Raw genomic sequence first — 8,825 nt, forward strand, 5'->3', positions numbered from 1 at the left:
ATAGACACAAGCATCACCAACAGAATACAAGAGATAGAAGAGAGAATGTCAGGTGCAGACGATACCATAAAAAATATTGACACAACTGTCAAAGAAGACACAAAATGCAAAAAGTTCTTAACACAAAGTATCCAAGAAATCCAGTACACAATGAGGAGACCAAACCTAAGGATAAAAGTTATAGATGAGAGTGAAGATTCCCAACTTAAAGGGCCAATAAATATCTTCAACAAAATTATAGAAGAAAACTTCCCTAATCTAAAGAAAGAGATGCCCATAAACATACAAGAAGCCTATAGAATGCCAAATAGACTAGACCAGAAAAGAAATACCTCCTGTCACATAATAATCAAAACACCAAGTGCACAAAACAAAGAAAGAATATTGAATGCAGTAAGGGAAAAAGGCCAAGTAACATATAAAGGTAGACATATGAGAATTACACCAGACTTCTCACCAGATACTATAAAAGCTAGAAGATGCTGGACAGATGTCATACAGATCCTAAGAGAACACAAATGCCAGCTCAGGCTACTATACCCAGCAAAACTCTCAATTACCATAGATGGAGAAACCAAGATATTCCATGACAAAACCAAATTTACACAATATCTTTCCACAAACCCAGCATTACAAAGGATAATAGGAAAGTTCCAATACAAGGAGGGAAATTATACCCTAGAAAGAGCAAGAAAGTAATCATTTTCCAACAAATCCAAAAGAAGATATCCACAGAAAGATAATTTCACCTCTAATAACAAAAATAACAAGAAGCAACAATCGCTGTTCCTTAATATCTCTTAACATCAGTTGACTCAATTCCCCAATTAAAACACATAGGCTAATGGACTGGATACATAAACAGAATCCAGCATTTTGCTGCATACAGGAAACCCGCCTCAGTGATAAAGACAGACTCTACCTTAGAGTAAAAGGCTGGAAAAACAATTTTTCAAGCAAATGGCCCTAAGAAACAACCTAGAGTACCCATTCCAAAATCTCCAGCCCAAGAACACAAAGGAAGGGACTCATGGCTCCACCTGTATAGGTAGTTGAGGGTGGCCTTGCCAGGCATCAGTGGAAGTAGATGGCCTTGGTGACTGAAAGTTTGGATTCCCTAGTGTTGGGGAATTTCAAGAGCAGAAAGGTAGGAATGGTAGGAGCACACCCTAATAGTAATTGGAGGAGGGGGGATGGGGTAAGGGCTTAGCCATCAGTGGAAGTGGAGGGCCTTGGTGCCTGAAAGTTTGGATTCCCTAGTGTTGGGGAATTTGAAAGCAGGGAGGCAAAAATGAGAGGATGGTGGGAACACACCCTCATATAAATTCCCACAATTATATGGATTAAACATGACAGAGACAGGCCTCCAGAAGACTAGATTCCAGAATTCAAACAAAAAATTGTCTTGATACTAAAATTTGTTTTGAGAATTGTATATTGCAGAATACACAGCCTCGGTGTATCTACTCATCAAGTGAGCTGAGCAGACCTGCTCGAACCTCTGATGTCCTGGAATTTCAGCTGGATGCAGTGAAAACAAAGATGTCAGAGGCTTATCAATTTACTCTTCCCCTGCCCCTCTTCTAATATCTCAATGCCCACAATTAGCTTGAAGAAGTTAATGAAGAGTCGGCGCCCCTATTCCCTGGGCTTGGGGACTGAGGTGGTTAATATTGGGCTGTCTTTCTAGGAAAAACTAGTGGTTTTTTTGGAACAGAGAGGATTAGCTAGGATTTACTGCATAGCCATAACCTATTCATAGAAATATGTATAATTGTTATTAAGATGAAGTTATAATTTCTTAAATGGTACAAAATTTACTTTGATTTCAAATTTAAGATTTTCATTGGTATGAGCTTCTTATTGATATAAAAGTGAGATGAATATTGTTACTCTCATAGGCATTTTGCCTATATAACACATTTAGGAATACAAGGCTTAGACCCATCCTTCTTTAACTTTTCTAACTGATTTGAGATGGTTAGTCTGTGAGTTAAGGGCCTATAGCAAATTCATGGCTCTGAGTTTATTGTTAGGGTGTTTTCTATATTTTATTTAGAAATAGCTGAGAGGAGTTAACAGACAACAGTCCAGATGCCTTACATGAACAGTTGGTTTTCAAAATGTCAGAAGTCCACAGAATTGACATTACAAACATTTCTGTATTAATGTTCATTTTGATTAGAGACCTGTCTGCTCCTGACAGCTTCCTGTCTTAGATTCTAAGAAGAAATTGAGCATCTTTGGAGTTATTCCAGTTGTGGTGAGACAGCCACTGGGCAAGAATTGCCTCTTTTCATCTGCAGACAAATCACTGTCCAAAGGACACACCTGCAGAATAGTTGACTGATTATATCTGCCAAGACAGAGTAATCAGCCCTTAATAATTCTGCATCACTTGGTCTGTCAGATGATCCTGGGCCAGAAGGCTGAAGATCAGATGCTCCAATGTTTTGTATTATAGGGAGTGTCCAGGTGTTCAGCAGTCTCTATAATTTGGCTAAGTTTTAGAAGCTATGCTTTGTGCTTCTCATAATTTCAGTTTACTCAGCCATTCTGAATTTCTGACGGGGTTGAAGACATAATCTCAGAGCCAATGTCAGCTATTTACTTTGCGAGAAAAGGTTTGAGAGGATGGTTTTTCAGCTGACATTCATTCTAAAGCCAAAAAAAAAAAGCCAGGTTCAGAACTAAGTCTTTTAGTTAGGAGGGATGACAGAGGTTCTGTTTAGTCAACAAAGTGATGGACTGGGTATTAGGTCTATCTTGTACCTTACTGACCCAAATTGATATAGTTATGCTCTAGTTGTATTTTAAGAGAAAAGTTTTATTTTTAACATGAAGGGTGATATGTAGAAGAAGCTAAGGTGGGAGGAGTAAGGAGAGGAAGAGGAGTAAGGAGAGGAGGAGGAAGAGGAGGAGAGGATGAGCTAGGTGACAAGATAGTTGATATATCTAGGTTGGGTATTGGTTTACATTTCTGATTGTATAGGCATCTTGTTATTGAGCATTACCAAACTTATAAAGCCTTTGATTAACATTAAAAAATAGTATAAAAGCAAAAAGGAGAAGCAGGGATGGAATAGGGGTTTTCTAGGGAGGGGAAATGGGGAAAGGGGATGGCATCTCAAATGTAAATAAAATATCCAATAAAGATTTTCACATCTTAAAAAAAAAACAAAACAAAAAAAAACAAGTAAGTCTTTGTGATGGTTGTTCAGAAAGGAAGGAGAAGACCTTACTAAAATGTGTTTGTTCTCTAAGCAGATTTGAAAGGAGACTGAGAGACTCAAATGTGCTTGGATCCTCAAAGCAGACTTTAATGAAAGGCAAAGGGATAAGGGATGAAGTTTGCAAAGTTTCTCTTTAATATGGTCATATTTTATTACAGTCAAAAAAATTTTGAGGCATCTGGATCTAGTGAACATATTTGTTGTTGTTAGTTTGTTTTTCTGTTTGCCTATTTGTTTGTTTGTTTGGTTTGATTGGTTCATTTGCTTTTTTCAAATAAGAAGATCAGAGTCACACTTATGAAGAAAACTACCTGCCTCACCCATCCCTTCTTTCATTCTTGCTAAGTGTTTTCTCCTCTTCCATCAGAGTAACAGCAAGGAGTTTCTTGCTACCAGAGACTGTATTCTAAGAATATTGCAGTTTTCATTTCTATCACCCCCTGTTAAGATGCCATTCACAGAGTGTATTTGATCTTCTGATTATGATATTAAAGAATGTTTACTTTCAATATCTAAAGATCACTGACTACAAACAGTACCTAAGAGGAAATTACAGGAAGCATTCTCCACTGGGATGCCAGTTTTGTGTGTATTTATGGCCTAACAACCTTCATAGTGACCAGCCAGCTGTCACAGGGTCTCTTATTCTCTTCTACTAACTCCAACTTAGGTTCAGGCTGGAAGGACTTTTGCTTCAAGAAAACTCTTTTTCTATGTCTCTGATTAATCCTTTGCCTTTGAGGAAGAAAGATAATTTCTGACCTGTCTTCAGGTCTGTCTTGTGTAAAAATAAACCTGAAATGTAATGAATAATTTTATCATTTCCCAGATGATAAATACTAAGTATTTGCTCGCATCCAGAAAATGATCAGATTCAAGAGTTTAGGTGTGATTTTTAGGATACACATTTGAGGTATGAGTTAAGAAATCAGTGGATGTGTATATGTATAATTGACACAGCATATCCACATGCAAGTCCTCAGTGACTCAGACCCAGGAGACTTCCAAAGCTTTTCTCAAGTCAAGATCAAAGAAAGAAAAATGTCTTCCTCTGGCCAAAGTTCAATATTAAGAACAATATCAGCCTTATGCAAAAACTAGTATATGCAGAAACTATCAACCAGTACTTCTTCCTTCAGGATAGTGTGGCACAACCTGAAACTGAACTGTTACAGGGACTTCCTAGCAAGATTTGCTACCATTCTTCTCACTCCCACTCTGCTGCAGATAAACCTGTTTCCTTTTTAAGTAGTGACTAAGTAGTAATAAATAAACTGAACTTCTGTCTATTGGTGGCATCCCCATCAGCGCTCACTTTTCCTCATCCCAGCTTTTCTGTACCTGTGTCTGCATTCTCATCTCACCACAGTTGGGTCAGGTCTAATACTGTGCAGGTTGGGCCATGTAAGTAATGCAAGTAAAATGAAAGTAAGTTGATACAAATAAAGTTTTAAACTATTTATGTTGCACAAAAAAACAACTAAAATTCAATTACATTAAAAAATATAAGTGAAAGAAGAGATGACAATGTGTCAAAGAGACACATTGTATCACTAAAGAGAAAATATGGATGTGGTGGGTTTTTTTTTATAAGAATTGGCCACGTAGACATACATTTGAATGCTTGTTCATTAGAACATAGTGCTACTTGTAAGGGATTAGGAAGCATGATCTTGTTAGAGTAAGTGTGGTTTTGTGAGAGAAAGTGTGTCACTGGGCATGGGCTTTGGAATTTCAGATGCTTGATCCAGCAACAGTGTTTCTCTCTGCCTGCTATCTGAACATACAGATGCAGAGTGCTCAGCTACTATCCAGCATCATGTCGGCCTGAATCCCTCCATGGTCTCTACCATGACAACAATGGACTAAACCTTTGAAACTTTAAGCAAGCCCTAATTAAAAGAGTTTCCAGAGTCATGATATATATTCTTTATCTAACCAGAACACTGACTATATGATCTATTGCATATACATGTATATATATGTGTGTGTGTGTGTGTGTGTGTGTGTGTGTATACATATATGTATATACAAAGGAAACCTTAACTATTTCTCTCAATAAATAAATAGAGAAATAAGTAAATAGGTAAATTATGGTCACAGAGTCCATGTTCACAGACAGTAATCTAGTAAAATTATACCTTAAGATATATTTTGAAATATATATTTATATTTATATTTTTAAATATATTAAAAATATATTTAAGATATATTTTGAAACCACAAATTTTCTGTTTTATCAATGAACACTACAACTAAAATAGAGAGAAAAGCAAAATATAAAATAATAAAATCTGAAGTAAAATAAATTATAATACACCAAAACTAATGAACTCAGCAAGGTAATGTTATAAAGACAAATGCTGAAGTACATTTGATAAACAAAATTTGTATTGCTGAGAATTATACATTAACTGACTTTGAGATACCCCCACTGAAGTCACAGGAAGGAAGTAGCTGTGGTGAGCAATGGTGACTTAAATATAAATAAGGAATATCAACCTAGTTGATAAAATGAGGCAGTGAAATGTTTGGAATAAAACATCAAATAAATTTGACTAAAAAGAGCCAATGTATTAACTACTGTAGGAAATACACTGCAAAAGAAGACACAGGAGATACTTGTGTAACCTTTGTCCTATTTACAACTCTCTGTCTACAGCTACTGTCCTCATGGGCTTGGTGAGATACAAGAAGAGAGCATTTATTTTAATGACTGAATGACTTGACATTAATTTTTTTTGGTTGCTAATCAACTTGACACTGTTTTGTAGGTGACTGTTTTAATAGATGCTTGCTTTTTAAATTCTTCCTCTGTTTCAGAAGGTGAGAGTGGCGTGCCATGCCAATCAATCTGGTCATGCCTCCCAGTTCTCTGTTCCCACAGCTTATCTGGCAAGGTTTCCCAGAACATTCCACTTCCTCCCTCTGGCACAGAGGTGCTGACAACATGCTTTGGTGTATCTCAGAACAGGTTCACAAGACTGCCATGGCCCTTGAAATGATTGTCACTGATCGAAAACAAGGTGCATATATAAAGTAAGCAGAGAGGATGCTGTGAGACATTGCTGATGAACTTACAGAGAAAGTTTGGGTCTACAGAAACTAATCCTAAAATAACAAAGGCTTGCATTTGTGTGTCCTCCTACTATATTCATTTAGTAATCTGTTTTTATTATATCTTTTTCAAATTATTAGCCTATAGCAGAATGCAGAAGTAACAAAAAGGAAAACCGATTCCTCAGTAGAGAAAGGTTGAGAAGCACTGATTTAAAACATTCTAAGAACATTTACTGCTTTTTCAAGAATTAATTGTAAACAGCCAACAATTGCTACATGAAGCTGAAGTTATGAATACAAATATTAGTGACATCATTGAAATTTGTTGTGGGCACTTTGTGTTACTTTTTCCAATCTTGGTGAGATTACTTCATATCCCGCCTATTACAAACATCAAGTAAGTAATGTCAGACATTATTCTAGGCACCATAAACACAGTAATGAACAAACCTGGCAGGTCTTGTTGAAAACTGCTCTAGCCCACATTTGGGGGCCCAAGTGTTGTGGCCTGAGCTACCCCACATTTGGGGGTCAAAATGTCTTGGACCACACTGTCAGTGTTGGAACCCACACTGCCAAAAGCCTTGGGGGCTAAACTGTTAGAGCCAGCACTGCCCTAAGCTGCTCTGGTCCGAGGGTCTGGGTTCAGCAAGAAAGAGAGTGAGGACAGATTTGAGGAATGGAGACCACACAGAGTGTGATTCAATCCCATTTATTTTTCAGTCTCTCTTCCTAGTCCAAGTCCCAAGTCTTGAGTTCCTAGTCCCTAGTTCCTAGTCCCTAGTTCCTAGTTCCTAGTTCCTAGTCCCTAGTGCCTCCAAGTTCCAAGTTCTTTCTCCAAGTGCTAAGTGCCTACTGCCTACTACCTAGTTCTTCCTCAATGCCTAATTCCTACTCCAAGTTGTACTGAACTCTTCTGTCTGCCTCTTGCCTTTTATATGTCTGGCTTCTAAGCCATACCTCTAAGTCAGGCCTTTAAATCATGCCCTTAGGCCTTGTCTTTAAATCTGATCTCTAAGTCACACCCTTAAGTCACACACCTTTAAGTCTCACACATTCAAGGAAAGATCTTGGGTATCTAAAACAAGATGTTATCAGAGTGTGCTCAGCTGTTGTAGGCTATTGTAATCAAGTCTCTTGTCAGGGTATACAGCTCAAGATAGCTGCAAGGATGATAGCTGCCTTCTGTCGGCTCCCCACAGGTCTGGTCCTAGTAGAATCTATAGTGCTCATAACATCTTACCTCTCTGTTACTACTATACTTATAATTTCATAATTTTAGAAAACAAGCAATGTTGATCATAGTGTTAAAATATAGAGAGGATTTTTATGACGCCACCAAGGTCACATGCATGAGATCTGTTCACCGCAGGTGACATGCACTACATTGCCTCTTATCTGCTAGCTGCCCTCCGGGCAACTCTTCTATTGCCAACGACATCAAGAAAATACTAGACAGTGTGGGCATGGAGGCGGACAATGACTGACTCAACAAGGTCATCAGTGAGCTGAATGAAATAAACATTGAGGATGTCATCGCTCAGAGAGTTGGCATGCTGGCCAGTGTACCTACTGGTGGGTATGTGGCTGTTTGTGCTGCCCTTGGCTCTGCAGCTCCTGCTACTGGTTCTGCCCCTGCTGCAGCAGAGAAGAAAGAGGAGAAGACAGAAGAGTCTGAGGAGTCAGATGACGACATGAGATTTGGCTTGTTTGATTAAGCTCCTGCTCCCCTGCAAATAAAGCCTTTTTATGTATCTTGAAAAACAATGTTACTCCTAATGATAGTAGATAAGGCTTGGGAGTAGTCTGATTAGGGCTAGATGTTCCTGATGAAGGAATTACACTATAGAGGAATATGCTAATATACCTAGTAAGGCCCAATAATTGTTCTTTCCATTAAACATACTGGATCATAGCCTTGATTCTGGTATATTTCTCTGACATAGTCTAACAGTCAAATTAGCATTTAGTGTTTTTAACAATGTTCTGGCCTTTTTTTTTTTTTTTTTTTTTTTTTTATATATGCTTACTTAAAGTCTCAGGTACATTTCGGGACTCAGAGATAGAAGGATTCCTGTGGCTCACTGGATACCCAAGACAGAAAATTCAGAGTGTCCCAGATCAGTGATAGACCTTGTCTCAAAATAGTGGATTGATCTGCTGAAGATCCAATCCCAAGCTGAACCCTCACCTCCACACTCATGCACAGACATAGATGAGCACCTGCTCACACTTATTCATTTGTATACACACACACACACACACACACACACACAGCTGCAGAATCATCAAATTTCTTAATGAAACTTTTTGTTCATGATCTCCTCTGTTTTCATTCTTTGCTTCCTTAAGAAGATCCTGTGCTGTACCATGACAGGAAGTGTTTTGTGCCTCCCTGAGAAGCTTTGTTCATTCCTGGCTACTCCAGGTCCACTTAGAAAATAAAATTAAGTAGATGACTAAGTGTAAAACACTTATTAAAGTGTCTACAAGCATGATTTGTATGGAAAAGTGATTTCTCAACAGAAAGTG

General features: G+C 38.0%; 1 pseudogene; it reads left to right on the forward strand.

The window, feature by feature from the left end:
* The first annotated feature begins 7,670 nt into the window (after positions 1-7,670).
* LOC117693804 (large ribosomal subunit protein P2 pseudogene) lies at positions 7,671-8,054 on the forward strand (annotated as a pseudogene).
* The last annotated feature ends 771 nt before the right edge of the window (positions 8,055-8,825 follow it).

This window comes from Arvicanthis niloticus, chromosome 21 (assembly GCF_011762505.2).
Source record: "Arvicanthis niloticus isolate mArvNil1 chromosome 21, mArvNil1.pat.X, whole genome shotgun sequence".
NCBI lineage: Eukaryota > Metazoa > Chordata > Mammalia > Rodentia > Muridae > Arvicanthis > Arvicanthis niloticus.